We start from the raw sequence: 24,873 nt of genomic DNA, 5'->3' as shown, positions 1-24,873 counted from the left end.
ACTATTTGTTTTAAAATTTGAACTTCCAATCCCACCTGAACCTGATCAAAAATAGATTATCTTACCTATAAGAGCTGACCTCCAGGGCACATCGTGTGTATGAACTTACCTTATTTTATCAAAATTATTGATCGTTTATTGACAACACTGAAACTGCAACTTTCAATCTTTATGTCATTTAAATTCAAACACAAACTTTTAAAAACTAGCTACATTGATTTGCATGTGAACTATAATGCTGTTAAGACAGTTCTCAGGCCTATGTGTGTGTGGCAAACAGACATGAGAGATAGTTTGTGTGTGGGGGGGTAAACAGACATGGGTACAGATGGGCAAACAGATGCTAGTGATGGTATGCATGGCCAAACAATGATCATAATAAGTTCACAAAAAAGGGAATAAATTATCTTGCTGTATGTAAGAAGTCTAATACTTTTGACAGACTCCTTTGTCTGAAGCAGATATAATAATAAGAGTTACGCTCATTACCCCAATATATGACTGGTATTTCATTCTTCCATTACATCTGAAGGGCAACACATCACCTCATTGCTATAAATTCCATACTTTATCTTTTGCTGTTACTTAGTGTATAATGAGCCATTCTAAGAGACCAAAATAGACATGGGTTTCTATAAAACTGGAATAACCGAATCTCAGAGGAACATAGCAACCCAAAATATTTAGAATATACTCATACACACACCAATATATATATATATATGTATGTATATATATTCATACACATATCCATGCATATCATCATTTAATAAACATGGTCCATTTATATATATGTGTGTGTATGTATGACATGTAATACATATATAAAGCTGAACATATGTAATATATATATATATATATATATATATATATATATACACACACACACACATACACACAACATTCCTGTTTCTTTATTATTATATTACCAAAGCTGAAGATAATAATTACAGTTCTAGTTGAATGATAATCAGATAAGTGTCTTCTTTATCATTTTCTCATCACACCATATTACTAAAGAAATGAAACAAGGAAAACAGATGTTATTTTCAGAAAACTAAATCTGTCATCAAAATAGCATCACTGTACTTTCTCATCCCTACTTCAGATAACATCCTATTTACCTCCCTTGATTAGCCGATCTCTCCTATCTCGGCCTCTCTGTAGATTTCGTTTCCAGATTAGTCGACACGGACAAATGATTTTTTTGTATATTGTCCAAAAATCTGATGAGCTTCCTTCCTTTCTGATCCTTGTACTGACACCAATGAAGGAATAAATTTGATTAATTTTGTCATTTATTTGATATAACATCCTACTGCTTTCCAGAAAGTAGAGGCCTTCACTTGAATGGCTAAGAGTCACTCATCAAAATGCTGTTTAGTGTGGTGTTCAGTTATATATTCTTCTTTGGTATTTCATATTATTAGGTAGGTTACATTTGAAGACAAGAGTTTTCATATGTTTTGTTTACTGCAATTGCAAAGAGGACTTTATTTCCAAGCCAAGCTTTGTAAGCCTCATTCTTTGCTCAGATGTCATCTTTAATCTCTTGATTGAACTAGGGGGTCTTCCTGTCACTTGGTGCCACATTAAGCTGCTTTTGCCCACAGCATTTAACAGCTGAAGCAGAAATTGCTAAGCTGAACAGTCTCCACTCCATTTCAACATCCTGAGTTTTTTTCTGGGTGTTCTCTGAACTTGGATAAAATAGTATCTACATGACTGGTCCTGACCTCCTTATCGGAATGTCTCACTGAACAGGTTTTATGGGCAAAGCCTACTGGCAGAAGATCCAGGGGCAAACCACCAGCAAAATGACTGGATAATATCCATGAGTTCAGTTGTTCTTGCTTGGGCATCCAGGAGGATCAGTTGGAGACAGTTGATTATGGTAGGACCCAATGAAAGGCACACTTGAGGACTCTACCTCCACAACCCTTCCCAGAAATAAGTGGGCAGAGAATATGGGATGAACTGAGATATTTTATTAACCTGCACCGTTTATATGTCAACATAGAAATATATTAATGGAATGACATTCATGAAACAACAAACAAAAGTTAAAAGTCTTCTGTAATACTATATGCTAAATGATATTATCGAAGTAGTTCATAGTCATCCAAGATGAAATATGTAGAAGGAATTTAAATCACTGCATATAATCAATATGTGTTATCAGACACTTTAATCTAAGGCTGGTGCCTTTTGTTGAATATGACATAAGCATTTTGAATAAGAGAAAATGAAAGAAAGTGCAAGATCAACTTGCTAAGCAAAGTGACATAGTTTTGTTTGGAGAGCTGAGTGGCTTTTGTCTGTGGGTTGAATTCACCATAACTGTAAGCCACATTTTCCGGAACCTTCTGCAAAACTATTTGGGAAGGAAAAGTTGCTCACTTTCTTTAAAGTTCACTGCAGCAACTATAAGTTAGCCAGTGCTGATTGGTCAAATGAAATGTGTGATGGTATCAAAAAGTTATGTTTACTACAAAAAATAACTTATTTATCTAAGTTTTAACATCATCTCCTTGAAAATAGTCACCTTGTGCAGTAATACACCGGCCCCAGCATTCTTGCCCCTTTTGGAATCTGGCATGGAAGTCATTTCCCATAAGTGAGTTGAGAACTTTCTGCGATTCACTCTTTGTCTTGACAACAGTGTTAAAACGGTGACCTTTGAGCTGCATTTTCATCTTGGGGGAGAGGAGGAAGTCTGCAGGCACTAAATCTGATGAATAGGGTGGGTGCAGAAGCAATTCCATGTTGATTTTGGTGAGAAACTCATGAGTGAGGAGAGCTTGGTGACAGAATGCCTTGTCATCATGAAGAATCCAATTCTTCACACTCCACCGATCTGGTTGCTTTCACCAAATGTCCTCCCTTAAATACTTCAAATCATCATTGATTGTCCTCCAACAATCCTCATGCACAAGCTGATGAATTTTCTCCGCATTTCCAGAGGTGATGACCCATTGTCTCATCACTGTAAGTTTGCTGGAACATCCTCTATGACTCTGTAGCAGACTTCTCAAGGAAGTTTAACGCAAAATTTCACATTGGCCCTTTGTTCCTGTCCATGACAAAATCGCAGGCAACAGCATACATCTGATCACGAAAACACAAATTTCATAACTTGCAAAATGAACACAGTGATGTCACTCGGCACACTGCCTCATGAAGGTCACTGCTAGCTCTCACTGCACATGCAACCATATGCTGCCATCTGTTGGTGCGCTACAGAACTAGTCTGGGAACTTTTTGATACATGTAGGCATTAATGCATTCTATGGCAACACCTTGCCTTTTATGGCAATATAGTAACTACATACTCTAACTATTTACTCTCACTACACAACACACACACACACACACACACACATACACACATGTTGTATACCTTCTCCACACAAGCTATCCATCATCTTCACATCTATACATGTACATCAATAGTAAATATTTTGTCCTATCCTTCCTCTCCATAATTAGATTACTCTGAAATTCCCTCCTTCTCGCTTCTGCTATTTGCATATTCAAATTGACTATCAGTCTCACCAATTTTATCAGTCATACCAATCGCATCAGTCACACTAGTCACACCACTCACATCAATCACAACAGTAAAATGTAAATACTTCTTTGGAGAAGAAAGGCGACGATGTATTGGCTTTGAAATGTGGAAGAGGAGAAAGAGGTTGTGGAAATATACGTGTGTGCGTGTGTGTGCATGTGTCTACACATGAATGTGTGTGTGTGTGTGCGTGTGTCTACACGTGAATGTGTGTGTGTGTAGCTGAGGGAGAGGGAGAGATTAACCAGTTACATTGAGGGGCTACTATGAATGATCACTGATAAGGCAAGAAGGTGTAATGATCTCTGGATCTATGTGATCCAGAAATACACCGAATCTACAAATGATAATTCAGATATTTCCTAGCTAAATGTGTTGCTGTAATATCAGATTCAAACTTTGCCCCAAGACCAGCAATTTCAAGGGAGTGACGTAAATCGGTTACATTGACCCCAGTAATCAACTGGTACTTATTTTATTGACCTGAAAGTATGAAAGACAAAGTCAACCTCAGCGGAATTTGAACTCTCAACAGTGTGCTAACAATTGTTCCAGCTCATTGCCTTCTGTGTTGCTGGAATATCAGTTACCTGTAAGGTAACACACTAAACTGTTACTCATCACATTGTTTATTATTTCAGGATTTTTTTTTGCTGTTCTTAATCCTTAACCCTTTTGATACCAAGCCGGTTGAAACCGGCTCTGGCTTTATAGTATAAATGTCTTGTTTACATAAGTTTTGAATTAAAATCTTCCACCAAACCTTAGTTGCAATTTATGTTTCTAACACCAGCTTAATGATAACTAAGTTATTTTACTAAATTCTTTGTTATATTTAAAATTAATTGAAAGAAACACAGAACATCTCAACAGAAATATGGTAACAAAAAGGTTAACAAATGATTAATTAACCCTTTTGATACTAACCTGGCTGAAACCGGCTTTAGCTCTGTAGTACAAATGTTTTGTTTTTATAAGTTTTCAATTAAAATCTTCCACCAAATCTTAGTCACAATTTATGTTTCTAACACCAGCTTAATGATAACTAAGTTATTTTACTAAATTATTTATTATATTTAAAATTAATTGAAAGAAACACAGAGCATCAAAAAATAAAAATACAGCAACGAAAGGGTTAAGCAGTTTTCTAATTCCTTTCATTTGTCTGTCTTTTAGGATTAGAGTTTAACTCCCGGACCAACATGCTACTGAGGTCCCATAAAACTGTCCTTAATTAACAGCACAACCTTAAAACTCAAATGTGTATCTAATTATATATTCTAACTAATGACTGTTATCCTTTACTAATTAAATCTATTACATAATCAGTTGGGTATGCTTAGAGGGAGATTTGACTGTTATATCTCACAAGTCCAGTATTCACATACTGACTCCTCATAGCAATGGTGGTGGTAGTGATTCAGTTTTCATCTGTTAGCATCTGTAGAATATTACTACATTTGCTTTGTGCCCTCTTGATTTTGTACCCCAGGTGGTCTACCATGTACCTATCTAACGAATGTAACTGTGGGAAAACAGATGGGGATCAGACAATTTGAACTTATAGAATAAAACATTACTTGTAGTTATAAAAAAGGGTTTGCGTTGATGTCATATATTTTGTACCATAAATAAAGGTTTTAAGTTCATATCAAAGCAAGGTCTGCAATTTCACTCTTTTATCAAGTTTGTTTTGGTTTACTGGTTTGATTTGGAGAGAGGGGCTTGGCCCATAACCTTCAAAAGCCCTCTGAGACCAGTGAAATCTTGAGGGAGTGGCTGAGCCATGACTTTCCCTCTTGAACAGTTGTATATTGTATATGGCAGGAGTGACTGAGAATGATGAGTGGCATGAGACCAGCTAGAGCCAAGAAACAGATTCCACTGTGGCAGCAGGAGAAAAGGTCAGGTGAAGTGGCATCGTATTTGTGAGACAAAATTTGGAGAGCGTCTGTGGGTCAGTTATGAAATGTAGTGAAGCTTAATATTGTTAGCATATTCTAGAGAGTCAAAGCAATGGATGGTAGAATTGGTAAAACATTGCCCTGGAAATATTAACCTGGGTGTTTAGTCAATTTCTGGAAATATCAACCTGGGTGTTTAGTCAATTTCTGGAAATATCAACCTGGGTGTTTAGTCAATTTTAGTACTTCATTGCTGCTGTGTTTTATCTAAGGAGAAAAGGCCAAATCAATCTCCACTGTTTTATGAATAAATAATTCACTTGTGATATTTGTTCTGTGTCAAATTACGGACACTCCCTATCACTGTTGCTGCCAGAGGTATTGTGAGCCAGTAAGTGGTTAATTTGAAACAGTGAACCATTGGTTGGTCCATTATTAGAGATCTGTAATCAATAACAATATTGTTTACCAACTGTAATATAAAATTTTTTTTTAAATAGATAAAAAAAAGTATAGGTGCAGGAGTGGCTGTGTGGTAAGTAGCTTCCTTACCAACCACATGGGTCCGGGTTCAGTCCCACTGTGTAACACAGTGTCTTCTAGTGTAGCCTCGGGCTGACCAAAGCCTTGTGAGTGGATTTGGTAGACGGAAACTGAAAGGAGCCCATCGTATATACGTATATATATATATATGTGTGTGTGTGTGTGTGTGTGTGTGTGTGTGTGTATGTTTGTGTGTCTGTGTTTGTCCCCCCCAACATCGCTTGACAACCGGTGCTGGTGTGTTTACATCCCCGTAACTTAGCGGTTCGGTAAAAAGAGACCGATAGAATAAGTACTAGGCTTACAAAGAATAAGTCCTGGGGTCGATTTGCTCGACAAAAGGTGGTGCTCCAGCATGGCCACAGTCAAATGACTGAAACAAGTAAAGAGAGTAAATAAATTCTGCTTTCTCTAATATTCTGCTGATTCGATCATACCACAACAATGACAATGATGATTATGATGATTTCTATGAAGAAAACTAAGGGAAAGGCTAGAAACTATATAAAAGTGAAGTGAAAACTTTGAATATAAAATGATAGATGTGAATATCTATATATGGAATTAAGGAGTAGATCAGGGAGCTTCCCAAATAAGTGTCTCTATTCCAGACATACCTACTCTTGTCCGTGTCACAAGAGATAGCCTAAACTAAATATCCTAAATTTAATCTTAAATCAGGATATCTCACTCCACTCACGCTCAATTGACACTCAAAGAAAATGATGTGGATCTTATTGAAGAAGGTGGGGAATCTGACCTCAACCATTCTAAATTCACGGAGATGTGGAGGATGGTTTGAGGATGGAGTGGAGTTGTGTAATAACAACTGTTTTTCTGTTAGAATCCAGATAAGAAGATAATTGTCTTTGGGAATGTTGGAATTCTGGAAGAATTAAATGTTAAGGAAATTTGAGAAAAAACTGTCTGCTAAGATATTATTGAGATAAATGGTTCATCATTCTGGCTTCTTCCTGCAAGATTTGGTTTCAATGTGTGGATAGTTTGTAGTTCGTTCACCTCTATTTGATGTGAAATCTTGATGTCTTCAAGCAAATACTGTGTGTGTGTAGGTGGGTGGGTTTGTATATGTGTTTGTCTGTGGTTATGTGTACAGGTTTGTGTGTGTGTGTGAGGTAAGTTATTTAACTGTAGGTTCAGCTAGTTGTTCTGTAAAGAATAATGGCATGATATCACGTGTAGCATATTCTTTATAGGTTGACACAAGATAGTGTTCATCTGTTTTAGGTGGACACACAGACAGACATACAATGATGTTTGCTTGTTTTCAGTGGCTGCATTCAACATTAATTTTGTCCAACTCCTCAGTTTATCTCATTGATGTCCCATACTCTTTTACTCTTTTACTTGTTTCAGTCATTTGACTGCGGCCATGCTGGAGCACCACCTTTTAGTCGAACAAATCGACCCTAGGACTTATTCTTTGGAAGCCTGTACTTATTCTATTGGTCTTTTTTGCCTAACCGCTAAGTTAAAGGGACGTAAACACACCACCATCAGTTGTCAAGCGATGTTGGGGGACAATCACAGACACAAACATATACATATAAACATATACATATATATACATATACATACGACGGGCTTCTTTCAGATTCCGTCTACCAAATCCACTCACAAGGCTTTGGTCGGCCCGAGGCTATAGTAGAAGACACTTGCCCAAGATGTCACGCAGTGGGACAGAACCCGGAACCATGTGGTTTGTAAGCAAGCTATTTATCACACAGCCACTCCTAGGCCTATGTTTACATAAACACTCTCTCTCCCTCTTCCTTTCATTCTCTTTCTGTCTATTTTTCTCCTAGTAACTACTCAGAGTGGATTTGATATGACAACCTTTCGTATGATGTGTCATCATTCCACTGACTTTTGGCTATTCATCCTTCAGTTTTGAGCATTGGGCCTCATGAAGGCAAAGTGGCCGAATTCCTTTCGAGCACTGGGCCTCATGGAGGCAATGACCAAGACCTTTGGCATTATGTCACGATTAACTCATCAAACCGAGCAAATTCACAGTCTTGGCAGTTACCTGTGTCACGCAAATTGGCACCTGTGACGGCGGCACATAAAAGCACCTCAGTGTTAGGAAGGGCATCCAACCATAGAAAACCATACCAAATCAGACTGGAGTCTGATGCAGCCTTCCAGCATGCCAGCCTGGTCAATCCATCCAACACATACATACATACATACATACTTGTATCCACATAACACAACAATCCATACATACACATATCCACATAACACAACAATATGTGTGTGTGTTTGTGAGTTATGTATTTTGATTGATATCTGTGTTGTTTAAAAGTAAGGTAAATTAAATTATAGAATCTTTTACACACCACCATGTTTCTAAATTGTGTCTGTATATGAAAGTGAGTGTTTTTATTTAGCCACAGGTCGTGTTGATGAAGAAGACCCTAATGAAGGATTGTACGTGTTCCATTTTTAAGGTAGTATGGTGTAAGTTAAGGAAGATTTAGTTGCTATTTTGTATCAGGTCAAGCCATTACAAGGGACTTTCTCATAAGCTGGTGACAAAGTAGTGACTGAGACATAATTTATGTTGGACAAGATAGACTTAGCTCTAATGGTTGCTAGAAACAGCAGCTAATTCTCTCTCACATCAAAAACTAAAACAAAAGGAAAATACATTTCATGATATACTGTGGGATTTGTTGAAACAGACAGGATAGTCATGGCTAGAGTGTCTTTAATCATAGGTCTATTTGTCTAGGGCTGACCTAGGGCTTGACAATGATAACTCAGTGTGTATGTGTGTGTGTGTATGTCTATGTATATATGTGTGTGCATAGTGGGTGTCTCAATGTACTGTGGACATCTGTACTTTACACACACTGTATTGTTATGTGGATGTATGTATGTATGTATGTATATAAATGTGTGTATGTGTGTGTGCACTTGTATGTTTTTGTACATGCTGTAAAAGTTGCACACACGTTTGTGTGTGTGTGTGTGTGTGTGTGTGGCTCTCTCTATTTATATGACTATATCTGTCAGTATATATGACTGGCAATCATTGTGCATGTATGGAGGATTACACACACACATACATACACACACGTGCGTGTGTGTATGTAATGAACATCACATACATACACTTTTGATGTGTGTGTGCGTGTGTGTGATCCCTGTAAAACATCCTACATTTCCCCTCTCCTGTTATTTCAATCAACATTCAAGGAAGAAAGAAGGTTTCTCTGTCATATTCCATGTTTCCGTCTTTCATAATGTTAGTTTGTGGTGTATATACATGTGTGTGTGTCTGTCTGTTTATGTGTGTATGTGCGCAGTTATAAAGAGAAACACAGTGTGTGTGTGTGTGTGTGTGTGTGTAGACTGTATTTCTGTATTCTTTGGTGAGCATAATGTTTGTATATAGGTTGTACATATGTTTAGTTTAGTAAGTATACATACTATATGTCTATATTGTGCAATGAGATATGTGTATAAGTTGTGTGTGTGAATATATATAAATATATATATATATATATATATATATATATATATATATATATATACATACGTAGATATATATATATATATATATATATATATATATACACGTAGATATATATATATATATATATATATATATATATATATATATATATATATATATATATATATATATATATATATATATATACACGTAGATATATATATATATATATATATATATATATATACACGTAGATATATATATATATATATATACACGTAGATATAGATATATATATATATATATATATATATATATTCATTCACACATATATATATATGTGGGTGTGTGTATGTTTGTGTCCTAGCATAATACAAGCTGCACAAGTTGTGATAACAAATACTGCCATATGTGGACTTTACCTTAATATAGATTTCACTTTCTAAGCAGAAACATGCATTAACACACACACACACACACACACACACACACACACACAATCACAACATGCACTCATAACACCATGCATATACAAACAATACTTACATACATATACACACGCACAAATGTTGCTAGGCTATTCTACACATGGACACAATATGATTTCAGCATATTTTTCAGATGTACACACACATATATATAAACACATGCATGCACTTATATATATATATATACACATGTACACATGTACACACATGCATTATCACATGTATCTTTTGCAGATATTGTACCATTCTTCTTCATCATCATTAACAGTCAACCATTATTTCACACTACTACTACTACCACCACAATTAGTGCCACTACTTATCTATATATATATATATATATATATATATATATATATATATATATATATATGCCAGACATTGTGCCATTCCATATACTAAAGTAAAGCTGTAGATTGAAAGTTCATATCCCACTGTAACCAGTATATACTGTTCTTAAACAAGACACTCTACTCACTTCCAGATATCATCAATGCAGTTTTTCTTCTTCTTGTTTTCTTCTTAATTCCTTTCCAACCCCAATCCAGAAAATACAAGCCCAATGAAATTCCATTCTTGAAAACACTCTTTTTTTTTTCTAGGAATAGTGTCTCGAGGACTACATCACTCCATGTGTCCTTTTTTAATTTTTTTTAAAAGCAGTGTGATTTGAAGGATATTTGGTTTTCATTTTCTGCAGCTTGAGTGAGATTCCATTGTGAGGTGGCTAATAACATGAGTGTTGTTTAGTTCTGCTGTGGTTCTGAACTAGGTACCACTCAGAGTACCCCATTATGTCAGCCTTTCTTGACTAGACACTCTCATTAAGCAACCGTTGACCAACCTGTCAAAAAGAGACAAGCCAACAACCTTTCTATGAAACAGTGACTATAACTGATGAAATGCAGCAAATAGCATTTAGCAAGTTGTGTATGTATGTGTGTGTGTGTGAGAGAGAGAGAGAGAGAGAGACAGTTGGTCCTGCATTAGTTGAGGCGGTTCTTCAGGGTGGCATCCAGTGTCTCTGATGAGTTGAGCTATGTATGTTGTGTTCGTACGACCTGCTCAAGTACTGCCATGCTGTGGCATCCGTAGCCACAGGTCACTTGCCAGCTCCTGTTTAGCTCATCAGTAACGTCCTGCAAAGCAAAAGTGCCTTTCCCTTATAATGGTGGAAACAAACAAGCGATCTCCATACAGCTGTTTTTTTGGTGGGATGAGTTCTCCATCATATATTTAAGACTGCTCTTAACATATGAATCGGTTTCAATTCATGTAACACTCTCCAATGCTTAGAACATGTAAGAATGACATAGATAATTATTACAGCTGGGATACATCAGACTTCAGTGAGCTGAGACTATAGAATACATCAAGACATAATGAAGTTTTTCTCACAGAGGTAGATAAGGGTTATAAGGTTTGGAAAAGAGTTGGACAAATTGCCGTGTTTAATAAAATTAAGCCAAGGGTTTCCAACTTTTTTACACTTGTCCAACACCATTGCAAAGAAGAAAGAATTTTATGGATGCCAACTCTATTTTGTCTTCTCATTTATAAAGGGGGAGGTGACCAAAAATTTCACTTGTATGAGGAGGGGGATAAGATTTGCCAAATTGACAACTTTTGGCATAATATACAGGAATATCATAGTGAAAGTATGTCACAAGCAATGCACTGTGACATAGTGTACAGCATACATATATAATCACACACACACACACACACTTACACACACACAGACATGCATTAGTTGAGTGTATGGTGCACAGTCTGTGTTGCACATATGTGCATGTCCTACCCTTTCTATTCCTTTCCCCACCCTTCACAGTTTTTTCCATGTCCTTATTTAGTTAACAATGTCTACTTTCAGACATACCCCAATAAACTCTATCATATGCTGGGGTGAGGGTGGGGGTGACAAGCAGGGTGTATATTTACCATTTACTTCCTGCTGTGTGTATGTATACACACATATGGAGTGTGTATATATATGTCCCACACAGACCCTTCAGCTATAGTAAACTCCCTCCTGAACCCCTCCCCCCACTCGACCAACTGTCCCCTCCACTCTTATTAATTTATTACAAACAAATGAACCAGATGTTGTTGTTATGTCAGTTGAAGCCTTCAATTCAGGACAGAGGAAGGGTGCACAACGATTGCTTGCGACTGTAGATATTGGTCCCCTATCTATTTATTCAACTGTCTATTTACGACTGTCTAGACAACAAACTTTGCAACTATCCGTCTATCATCATAGCTTTCTCTCTTTCTCTCTCTCTCTCTCTTTGTATATATGAATATGTGTATATATCATCATCGTCATCATTACTTTAATGTCCTTTTTCCATGCTTGCATGGATTGGACAGTTTATTGAAGCAGATTCTCTACAGCTGGATACCCATCCTGTTCCCAACCCTTGCATGTTTCCAAGCAAGGTAATATGTCCTCATGGGTAGATGTTTTCACAGAACGTTGGAAATGAATGACAATGCTTGTGTGACCGTGATATTCATTTGTAACTGATGCATACACACATGTTTGTGCCCTGCTTGCCCCACCCTAGCTACGCCCTTGATGTAGACATATCTAGTTCTTGATTTTCTACAGCAGAGACTGACAGTGAAGGACCAATTTTATTACTGGCACTGGTCCTTTATTGACTGTCAAAGAAACAAGGAATCAACAGATCTTTTGTTCAGTGGGTGATGATGATGATGATGATCTTTGAGATTGCTGTTTAGCCCCAGGTTAGTGCTTACTCAACAGATCTATAATTAAAGGTGTGCCAATTGTGAACACCCAAATATAGTTCAGCTGGAACTATACTACCCACTGCATCATTGTTTTTTACTGACAGTAGATCATGATTGTGAGATTTGGCTGTTATTTCTTGCAGGTCAAGTAGCCACAGAAGCTCTTGGTTTTAGTCCATTCCTTTCCAGCTACAACCAGCATGCCTTTTTGCCCCCCAAACAGTCTAACTAGGACTACATTATCTAATGTGACCTTTCTTTTTTAAGACATTAGGACGTACTATGAGGAATATTTCATTGCTATTTCTAGCAAACCAGCTGACTATGACTATGAAGATGCGGCTTCTCTATATCCTCCCCTCAACCACCCACCCCTCAAGAGACCCTTGTCACTGACTCCTTGACGATGATTATGATGATGATGATGTCTGTTGTCAAGTTAGAACTGTCAGTAACATTACAGCTGAACACTATTCTGGGAAGGCAAGCAGCATCATCATCATCATCATCATCATCGCCATGGCTCCCTTCCTTTCCATCTCTCTCTCCACATCCTTCTTACACATTCCTTACTCTCACCACTACCACCGCCACCACCACCACCACCACCACCACCACCACCACCACCACCGTTCACCATCACAACAACTAATACTAATCTATTTTTATCTTTCAGATTTACATTTCTGATAGATAGGCTCCCTTTCTCTACCCTCCTTCATGCCACCACCACCACCACCACCACCACTACCACTTTCTCTCCAGCAAATCTTTTCTACACCACCAACATCACCACCACCACCACTACAACCCTTCTGTGTCTTCTACCCAACACAGACTTTACCATTGTTGTTATTGTTGTTGTCTCTAAGAATTCTGACAAATGGTTTCTATTCCTCTCCATGTGTCCTCTTCCCCACCCGTCAACCAACATTTGTTGCATCTTCATCCTTCTGTTCCTCCATCTATGCTCCAGTTGAGATACTGTCTTTGAGTGGGGGTGGGGTCACTATGATAGTTTATGATAATGGTGCTGGTGGTGGTGGTGGTGGTGCTGGTGGTGGTGCTGGTGGTGCTGGTGGTGCTGGTGGTGGTGGTGGTGCTGGTGCTTATCTGCTGTCACTTGTATCTCCTTCAGTAACAGCAACCATAACAGACAAACATACATACATATATACATACACTGACCCACAAACACACATACATATTCTGACCCACATACATACTTACATACACACACTGACCCACATACACACACACACACACTGACATATATTATCTTTATCATTTTGTGTATTTACAAGAGAAGCTTTGTACATTGTAGATTTGTATGTGTGAGTGTGTGTATGTGTGTGTACCATCACCATTATCATCACCGTCATCATCATTCAATGTCCATTTTCCATGCTGACATGGGTTGGACAGTTAGACATGATCTGGCAAGCCAAAAGGCTGCATATATATATATATATATGGAGTGGCTGTGTGGTAAGTAGCTTGCTTACTAACCACATGGCTCTGGGTTCAGTCCCACTGTGTGGCACCTTGGGCAAGTGTCTTCTACTGTAGCCTCAGGCTGACCAAAGCCTTGTGAGTGGATTTGGTAGATGGAAACTGAAAGAAGCCCATCGTGCGTGTGTGTGTGTGTGTGTGTGTGTGTGTGTGTGTGTGTATATATACGTGTGTGTCTGTGTCTGTTCCCCCACCATAGCTTGACAACTGATGTTGGTATGTTTACATCCCTGTAACTTAGTGGTTTGGCAAAAGAGACCGATAGAATAAGTACTAGGCTTACAAAGAACAAGTCCTGGGGTCGATTTGTGCAATTAAAGGCGGTGCTCCAGCATGGCCACAGTCAAATCACAAACAAATACAAGAATATATATAAATATATATACATATATATATATATCACAAAAACAAGGAATGGAACAGGCTACTGAACATGTTCTTTATCACATATTGTCCATTTTTTTGTCATTTGCAGTAGCTGCATAAATGCTTGAAACTTACTGACTCCCTACACATGGATCCCTAGATCATACTTACCTATTTGCTCTATACATATACATGTGTGTGTAGTGTTCCCCAAAAATGTGTATACATTTTGAATGGTTATGAAGAGAATGTTTACTAAAATACATTTCATTTTCAAAATTTAACAGAATCTACACATTAAACTTGATTTTATTATGAATGCATGTTTTCAAACTGATGACAGTTCAGATTCAGGCTCTGCTAATAACATGAAGCAATGGAGTGTATGTATATATATATATATATATATATATATATATATATATATATATATATATATATGTATATATGTATATAATAAACATAGTAAACATAATTGTTTTATTTCAAGTTTTATAAAATACGCAGGTGTTTCATCAAACCAATTACAGTTATTACACAAAACAATTTGCCAAGTTATGTACTACATTTGACACACTTCCTCGATATTTTCAGTGAAAAATACGAAGTATAAATTATATTCAATATCTTTGGTATGTATAAATAGAGGGTGACAATGTATTGTAATAGAATAGTATTAAGAGAATATAGATAGATGGTCAATGAGAGAAGTGATGATGGTCATGTCCCCTTTACATACATAATTGGGTAGACAAACACACGCACTCACGACTCCATACTTATACACATACTAAAGTAGGAGGAGGAAAATGAAATAACTCTGAAGTGAAGTAGGCTCAATGATAATAACAATTAGAAAATGAAACAGGATGGTCACTATAGCAGTTTTATGTTATCAGGCTCAAATATCTTCACCTTAAGCAACCATTGTATATATATCATTGAACATCTACTCTTTACATCTTCATATTACTTCACACTTTGTCTCCCTCTAATATGTCATACCAATGATATTAAACATAGTTTGCATTGCTGAAATAAAAATGAGGGCATACATCTCTGTATTTTCCACTAAGAATGCAGAGGAAGTCCGTTGGTTGCATTATGCAACATTGCTAATCGCCATGTGTCATATTGACAATCAGTTTACTGAAACAAGTTTATGCTTTATTATGTTCAAAATACTAATTATGTTTTCTGTGTATATTATTACTATAACGTGGCTCAAATTCTACAAGCTGGCCTATGATGGACTTTACCTAACTGCACTAAATACAAGAATGGAGTGAGGAATTTTCTACTGAATCCAAGACTTTGGCTACATGTCACATCTTCCAGCATACTTTTATATCATATATCATCATAATAATAATATCCTAACCACCACTATCCTAGTAACGCTTATATCCCTGTTTTGTCACCAGTCAATTCCAAACTGACATTATTATTGCAACTGAACTACAACTTCAACCACTCCCTCGACCACCACCACCACCACCACTATCAGTACTACTACTATCTCAACTACCATTATCACAACCACTACCAGTACTACTAATGCTACTATCTCAACCATCACCATTATAAAACAACCACCACAACTACTGTCATTTCTAGTAATACTACTACTGTTACTTCAATTACCACTTTCATTGCTGCTACTGCTACTACTACCACATTAACTCGTTCTTCTACAATAATAATAACTATTACCACCACATCTAACAACCACACAGCTACTAAAGCCCCCTCTTCTCACTGTCACCATCACACACACACTACCGTTCTTGCATCCCTCCCCTAGAATTTGCTATGTGCTGGAATGAAAACTAAAGAGCACATGTATACCTGTACCCCTATCTTTCCCTCCCTCTAAGCAGAGAGAGACAGAGAGACAGAGGGAGTGAGAGGTTCCATATATGTACATATATATGTGTATGTGTGTGTGGTGTGTGTCAGTGTGCGGGAATGATCTTTCGCTCTGTACATTTGCCATAAGGAGGAGGCAGGAACTGTTACTTCTTGGCTGAAAGAAACTTCTTCAATGAAAGGTTTGTTCATTTAGCCTGGACTTCTTATTTCTGTCATCACTTGAAATAATTTCTTCTCATCCTATTCAAAATACTTCTATGCATACATTTGTATGTGTGTGTGTATAAATATATGTGTGTGTGTATAAATATGTGTGTGTGTGTGTATCTATATGTATATGTACATGCAAGTAAATGCATTTATGCATGTGTGCGTGCATGCATGCATGGAAGAGAGAGATACAAGGACATGCATGAAGGTTCTGATGGAGATTGAACATGATACCTGCAGCTGGATACCTGCAGCAACTGATGAGAGAGACCAGCGGAAGCGATCAGTTCCCTTCTGATTCTATACCTCAAAATATTTCATACCTTGACAATTATCGATGAACTGTTTACAATGTTGATGCTGCTGCTGATGATGATAAGGACAAACATTTATGTGTGTGTGTGTTTGTGTGTATGAGACAGAGCAATAAAAGAAATTCTATATAATTATGTGTGTACATAGCTATATATACAGCTTTACAGGTATCTTTAATTATATAGCCAAGGTGTCTGCAAATAAAAAAATTTAAAAATGTAAACTGCAGAATTTATCACTGGTATGTAGTATATAGATATGTACATATATGTGTGTGTGTGTGTGTGTATGTATGTATACACACACACACACACACACACACACACACACACACACACACACACACACGGTGGTGCTCCTGCATGACGGCAGCTGCAGGCTGTAAAAGATAAAAGAAATAGTGTGTGTGTGTGTATGTATGTGTATGTATATATATATATATATATATATATATATATATATATATATATACATATATATATATATATATATATATATATATATATATATATATATATATATAAACATAATTAAGGGATTAATTAATGGTGCTTACATACCGAAGGACTTGGTAAAAATTATTAATTGTTGATTTATTAATAAATTAATAAATTGATAAATCTTTACCCTTTTAATTTGTATATATATATATATATATATATACATACACACACAGACACATACATATATACACCTATGTGTGTGTGTATGTATGTATGTATATTCCCACAAAAACATAAGCATAATCTGCAAAAACATATACTGTCAGATATTAATATAATTTCAGTCTACAAGAGCTGTGTATCTGTGGTTACATGTTTACTTCTGCATGTATATATGTGCTTATTTGTCTCTGTAATTGTGTGTTTGTGTCTACTTATGTATGCTTACATTTCTAATCATAAATGTGTGTATGTAAAAAGAGAAGGAGTAATTTAAATGGCTATGTGATACAACTATTAATTGACCAACTTGTGGTGATTCTTCTTCATCCTGTATATGTTTTCATTTCTAATCCAATTGTAGTCGCTTTATCTTTTGTTTTATTGAATTCTATAAAATATCAATCATACACAGAGGTGAAACATAATATCTAAGAAAATATCTTGTGACAATTAGTTATGCCACTTTATGTTCTCAGTTTTAATTTTCCAAGGAAGATTTTTGCCTCCATCCTTCTTAGATCAGTGAAATAGACCAGCTGCTACTTGCCCGCATGGTCAGCCAGGATCCAACAGTTTAATGGCCAAAGATATTTCAGCTATTGTGCTGGAAACCCAGCTCTACTATTAACCTTTTTTAATTGGTATAATTTGAGGGAGCTTTGGTTGCTATTTCCAGAAGACCTAACAGCCACAGAGACACTTCTTTGTAATCTCAGGAAGTACTTTGATATCATCTATAAAACCTTCTCGACCACTCCTCTCCCAAACTGTCAGATCTTTTGTCAATACTAAAAATCAATAGCTTTAGAACAGTTCAATATATTCTGTTATTGTAGTCTATAAAAGGAATTTAACACTTTTGTAAAACAGTATATAACAATGTACTATGGTAACTAAACCCGCCTCCATATAAACACACACACACGCATGTGTGTGTGTGTATATATATATATATATATATTTATACACACACATATATATACTTATACACCCATGTGCACACACATACACATATATCTATATATATATAGTTATAGATATACACATATAATAAAATGATAATATATACCACTGTTTATCTCATTAGAGATACTACTGTATTAATTCATTCTCTCTTTCTCCCCTAAATGTGAGTAGCCATGTAGCTTTTCTACAACAAGATCCTGTTCTATCCAACCCCTTTCTTTCATACCCAAACCCCCATCTGGCGTAAAGATACCCCATCTCACTTCCTACTCCACAGGTTTTGTAGATGTGTGAGCGACTTGGTCACCTCAGTGGCATAAAACAATTTACGCAGTTCACATTGTAAATTGGTTGACATTAAGAAGGGCATCCAGTTGTAGAATCTATACCAAAGCAAACACTGGACTGCAATGCAGTCCTTAGACCCATTGGGTTCTGTCAAACTCATACCAACATGGACATTAAATGATGATGATGATGATATATTTATATCAATCTATCTATCTTACAATAGATAGATAGATAGATAGATAGATAGATAGATATAAGTGTATACACACAAACATGATATGTAAATATGTATGTGTGTATACATAGGCGTTAGGAAGGGCATCCAGCTGTAGAAACTCTGCCAAATTTAGATTGGAGCCTGGTGTTGCCATCCGGTTTCACCAGTCCTCAGTCAAATCGTCCAACCCATGCTAGCATGGAAAGCGGACGTTAAACGATGATGATGATGATGATGATGATGTGTATATATATATACATGCATATACTTATAAATACAAGTGCCTAAGTAATGGAAAGGAGTTTTAAGTATTAATAAGAGGATGACATTTGAGATTTGAGTGTTAATAATAAGATGACTCATCTCCACACGTTTTACATGGGCAAAAAATGCATCCACACCTTTATATGTATGAACTCAGAATGAAAGATTTATAGATGAGAATATTTGGGTCTCTATTGATCAGTTCAAGTCATGTGGATACTTTAGCTGGGATTCAACAGTGATTCTTTCAATGTGTGCTATACATTGTTGTACAGACCAGATGTTGGCATCAGTTAGTCTGCATTCTGTTGGGGTTAGCATTTCAGTAAGGATGGGTATGTGGTCCCTAATACAACATTTTGGGGAGGAAGAGTATTTGATTTAATCAATCCATTACATGACTGTTATTTTATGTTATTTATCTTAGAAAAAATATCAGCCTATGTTGGATTTGAACTCAAACTGTAAAAGGTTCTGACTAAATTACTACAAATTGCTTTAGCTGTTGCTTTCTTGGTTCTTCTTCTTCACGGATTACGAGGCCACATCCTACAGTAGTTTAACTAATCTTCACACTGTCATTTTAATATACTTATAGGAAATTTTCTCCAGAATTTGTGCCCATATTTACCAAATTCATTATAATTTCTCTCCCCCCCCCCCATCTTCCCACACTCTAAACAGACCTTGTCCCAAACTATGGAAATTCACTCTGACATTATATGTTCCATCCCTCACAGTGTCAACCTTTATGACCCTGCCAATTATGACTTATCACCTCCAAAGCTCAAAGACGGTGGAAATATTTACTCATAATCACCTTCTTTATCGCTTTCAGTCTCTCCCCCTCTCTCTTTCTATCCATTATTTCCCCCCCCCCCCCTCTCTCTCTCTATGACAGCCAGAATCACAACAAACAGAGAGTCATTTGGTCTTAAAAACTTTGGTGACAGCAATAGTGTCTCTGACTTCCACCATATCTGATATGAAAACTCCATGACTCAGTTTCTCGTCCTTGCTAGTCAGCTGTCTCTCATTTCATTTGATCAACGACTTCCTGACAAGAATTCAATTCCAGTTAGGACCAAAGTATTCTCCATCATTCATATTCTAGGAACTGTGGTGTACACCAAGGCTTCATTATCTATTTCACACACTTCCTTCCATTTGTTAACAATTTACCATATTTTAACGTATATAAGGAACCCTTTTTTGTCAAAAATTAGGTTAAAAAAATATGGGAGTTTCTTATACATGGATAGTATTATATCCATTACAAAACCTTTTCTCCAAATTTTAAGCCCCCAAAATTAGGGGGTTCCTTATACACATTAAAATACAGAACATACTGTCATTGCTAACACTCACACACACACACACACACACACACGTGGCCAACCCAGCAAATGACTGCACTGAAACCCATAGGATTTATTAACAGCAAGTTACAGCCTACACAGATCGGAATTGGGCCCCTAGATCTATGAAACCCCCAGACAACTGCCCAGTGTGCTCATGCCTTCAGACAACACTACGCACGCACACACACACACACACACACACACACACACACACACACATACACATGTGCGAGTGCACACATGTACACACACACTCAACTATGTACCTCATACAACTCTTCATTTATCCTTACCTTTCAGCATGTAGGTACCATCCACATCCATCACATTAGACACGACCAGAGATCTTGAAAACAGTTTTAAATTAGTGTTCTGAGAGTCTTGTCACCTTTAATAACAAGACACAAAACACACACATTTCCCTTAAATAATCAAGCACTGACTCCTTCCTATTGTTTTGTTTTTTTTTTTCCAACTGTACAAAGACACAATCACCAAATATATTTAAAAAACTATTTTTCCGCAGCACACATCATTCATATGAGCAACATGAATCACACATTTGAAATATTGTATCCGTCTGTATCTGGGACAATGCTACTGTTACATATAAAGACCCCTTTCCATCATGAAGGACCATGGGATTGCACCTAGAAACTTACCCTCTGAGGTACAAGTCTGGCTAGGGGTTTTTTTTTTGGTTTTCTTTTTTCTTTTCTTTTTTTTATGGAAAACTGGCAGTCACCCATGCATACCAGCTTCCCCTCTCCATACCATTGATGTTATCCAAGGGAAAGGCAAAGGCCAATACAACTTCGCACCAGTGCTGTCGCAACTCATTTCTACGTCAGCCTGGAAAAGTTCGGAATTAACTTTTTAGCATTTAGATTAATCTGTCAAATATAATGCTTCATTAGTCACATGGTTTTGAATTAACCATGCATTATCTTGTAGCTTCAAGATTTCAGTGATATGATTGTATCATTTTTTCTAATGACATTGTAGGGTAGAATTGAAAGGCCTGATTTGGCTCTTTGAACATAATAAAGGTAGAATATTTGGGGAAGTTATGGCCAGATTAAATACTAAAGGGTTAAAAAATTAAACCCATCAATCTCCTTAGTGTATGGAGAGCTACAAAAGTAATGGGTCCTGCACCTCGTTCTCTTGCTAATTCATGAAAAAATCGCTGTGAAAATAAATAGTTTATCTGTGGAAGTGTGACAACATATCCAGTGGGTGATTCATCTCACATCCATTGAAGATAAGAGTTAAGAGTCAACCACTAATTTTATGGTAGTGTGTCTTGAAGAGACATCATTTTATACCATTTCTTATTTATTACAGCTGGAACAGACAGCTTTTCATCACTTGAAACTGTCAAAGGTGTTTTTCTTGTAACAAAACTGGTAAAATACACACATTTACTCGCGTTCTACCCCATGCTCTGTCTAGTTATAGACATCTGATTCTCCTTCTCTGTATATTCTCTCTTTCTCTCAGACCGAAATTTTAAGATGTGAAGAAGTAAAAACAGTTGTTGGTAAAAAGCTACAAAATAAGAAATTGAGTAGATGATGTCTGTTACTGGGTAGATGGGGGTCTGAAAACCCTTTAACAAAATATATTAAGTAACAGAAAAAGTAATTTACACAAAGTGAGAAAATCAGTTGAAAAAGAAAATCTTGAACAAAATAGTTGATGTATATCATTGATGTTGTGTATATGCTTGTAAATACATACATACGTGGTACACATAAACACACATGCAAACTTTATACATGCTATATATATATATATATATATATATATATTTACATGTACATACACACATACACTCAAACATATGCATACATACACACAGCAGTTAAACCCATGCCATCATGGAAAGCCAGTATAAGAGGAGGAGGTGGAGGACATATGTATATATAGATGGATGTAATACCTTATAAGAGCATTCTGTTTATCAAACATACATCAGTTAGGGCCGTATAATATAGTGAATTGAAAAACTTCTCTAACTGAAATTATTCACAAATTAGCAGGAATTCCTTCCAGAAATCTTTAAAAATCTAAAAACAACAAGCAAGAGAGATAAGATAAGTTGACTGGAATATTTGGACAATAGAGATGATTGAAGTAGATCTGTTTCAAACAAACTGGTGAGGAAACAAACATATATTTGCATCTTTGCAGTTAAAGACCACGACTATTTCAGTTTCTGTTGTGTATATTGTCCGAAATATTGGTTTAACTTGTCTTACTGGAAATGTTAGTTGGGTGAGTTTTTTTTTTTTAAACTTAAACACTGCTAGTGGGAGCTTTTACTTCTTTATTGCTTAGATAATAGTTGTTTTAATTTGCTACATTGCAGATCCTACAACATATGTATATTATATATGTATATTCTTTTTTTCTTTTATCCTTTTACTTGTTTCAGTCATTTGACTGCGGCCATGCTGGAGCACTGCCTTTAGTCGAACAAATCGACACCAGGACTTATTCTTTGCTAGCCTAGTACTTATTCTATCGGTCTTGTTTGCAGAACCACTAAGTTACGGGGATGTAAACACACCAGCATCAGTTGTCATCAGTTGTCATATATAGCTGGGCTTTTTTCAGTTTCCATCTACCAAATCCACTCACAAGGCTTTGGTTGGCCCGAGGCTATAGTAAAAAACAATTGCCCAAGGTGCCACACAATGGGACTGAACCCAGAACCATGTAGTTAGTAAGCAGGCTACTTACCACACAGTAAATTTAAAAGAAGTCGTGTCCAGCCACTTAGAATAAAGTACTCAGAGATAAGTATGAGAGTGAGTAAAAAATTTAATCCATGATCATTATTATAACAAAATGTATTTATATATATACATATATATATATATATATATATATATATATATATATATATATATATATATATATATATATATATATGAGAAGGAAATTTGCTAAGCTGGTGGTGCTATACTAAAGCAAAGGGTAGTAAGCAAATTGTGATCCCATTGAGATGGATGTAAGGCAGTGGTTCCCAAAGTGGGCAGTATTTCCCTCTGGGGACGGTGGGAAGATCCAGGACAGTGTGTTGAAAATAAGTGGGGTGATAATGGGGCCAAAATAGGGCAATGGATGTAAAAACAACAAAATAATGAGTTAATTAGGTTAAGTTTTATTTGAAAAACAGTTGTTTTGAATTTGCTGCAGAAAGTATTCTATGTTTGTGGTGGTGAGAGTAAGGTGGGGCGAGCACTAGAAGTGTGGCTTGGGTGCCAAGGGGTGGCAGCCTGAAAGAGTTTGGGAACTACTGATGTAAAGGATTTGCAAGCTAGTCCCCTGCAGAGCTTAGAACAGGCTTAGCATCATACAGACCAGTGAATGGAAACACATTAAATTGGCTGTAGAAGCAGTGGAGGTTGCCTGAAAGTGGCTGTTGATCGAGGGTGGGGGGGTTGTGGAAGGGGTAGTGCAATCTGGAATAGTACTAACTGGACACAAATTGGGGCTTGATCAACTATGCCTGGGTCACCTGCCTAAACAAAAACACCCTACCTCCCCGCAAAAAAACCCCACAAACACCCTAATGACTCCATGAAACATCACTGATGATGTATCTCCCTACCATGTGGTCTTGGGTTCAATCCCTCTCCTTTACTTGTTTCAGTCATTTGACTGTGGCCATGCTGGAACACCGCCTTTAGTCGAAGAAATCGACCCCAGGACTTATTTTTTTGTAAGCCTAGTACTGATTCTATCGTTCTCTTTTGCCGAACCGCTAAGTTTCGGGGACGTAAACACACCAGCATCGGTTGTCAAGCGATGTTGGGGGGACAAACATAGACACACACACACACACACACACACACATATATACTGCCCTAACTCTTCGAAACGCCAGTGTTATAATGTTACACTGGTATTGGCCATCTTTCAACATCGTTTGCCACATCTCGCTTTCAGACAGGTTAATGTCATCAGGTCTCACTCATGTATCTGCACATGAGGGTGGGATGGGATTAAACTCAGCAACCAGGGTTCAGTCTTATGCACTTACCACCTGACCAGCTAATTAAGGACCTTATTT

At 36.8% G+C, this 24,873-nt stretch overlaps 1 protein-coding gene across 14 annotated transcripts in view; it reads left to right on the top strand.

Moving 5' to 3' along the window:
* The window catches only part of LOC106877701 (rho GTPase-activating protein 23), a 372,660-nt gene that overhangs the window by 173,368 nt on the left and 174,419 nt on the right, over positions 1-24,873 (top strand). Inside the window, exon 1 of one of the 14 annotated variants that reach the window (XM_089357942.1) lies at positions 16,438-16,679. The exons of 12 other annotated variants lie outside the window; for them this stretch is intronic. The gene's annotated coding sequence lies outside the window, so the exon portion shown is untranslated. Of the gene's footprint in view, positions 1-16,437; positions 16,680-24,873 lie in introns of those variants that run through there. One more of the 14 variants, XM_052970829.2, reaches the window with a different exon arrangement.

Source organism: Octopus bimaculoides, chromosome 9, assembly GCF_046866305.1.
Source record: "Octopus bimaculoides isolate indiv1 chromosome 9, ASM4686630v1, whole genome shotgun sequence".
In the NCBI taxonomy this organism is placed as follows: domain Eukaryota; kingdom Metazoa; phylum Mollusca; class Cephalopoda; order Octopoda; family Octopodidae; genus Octopus; species Octopus bimaculoides.
This window is presented reverse-complemented; position numbering and strand designations above follow the sequence as displayed.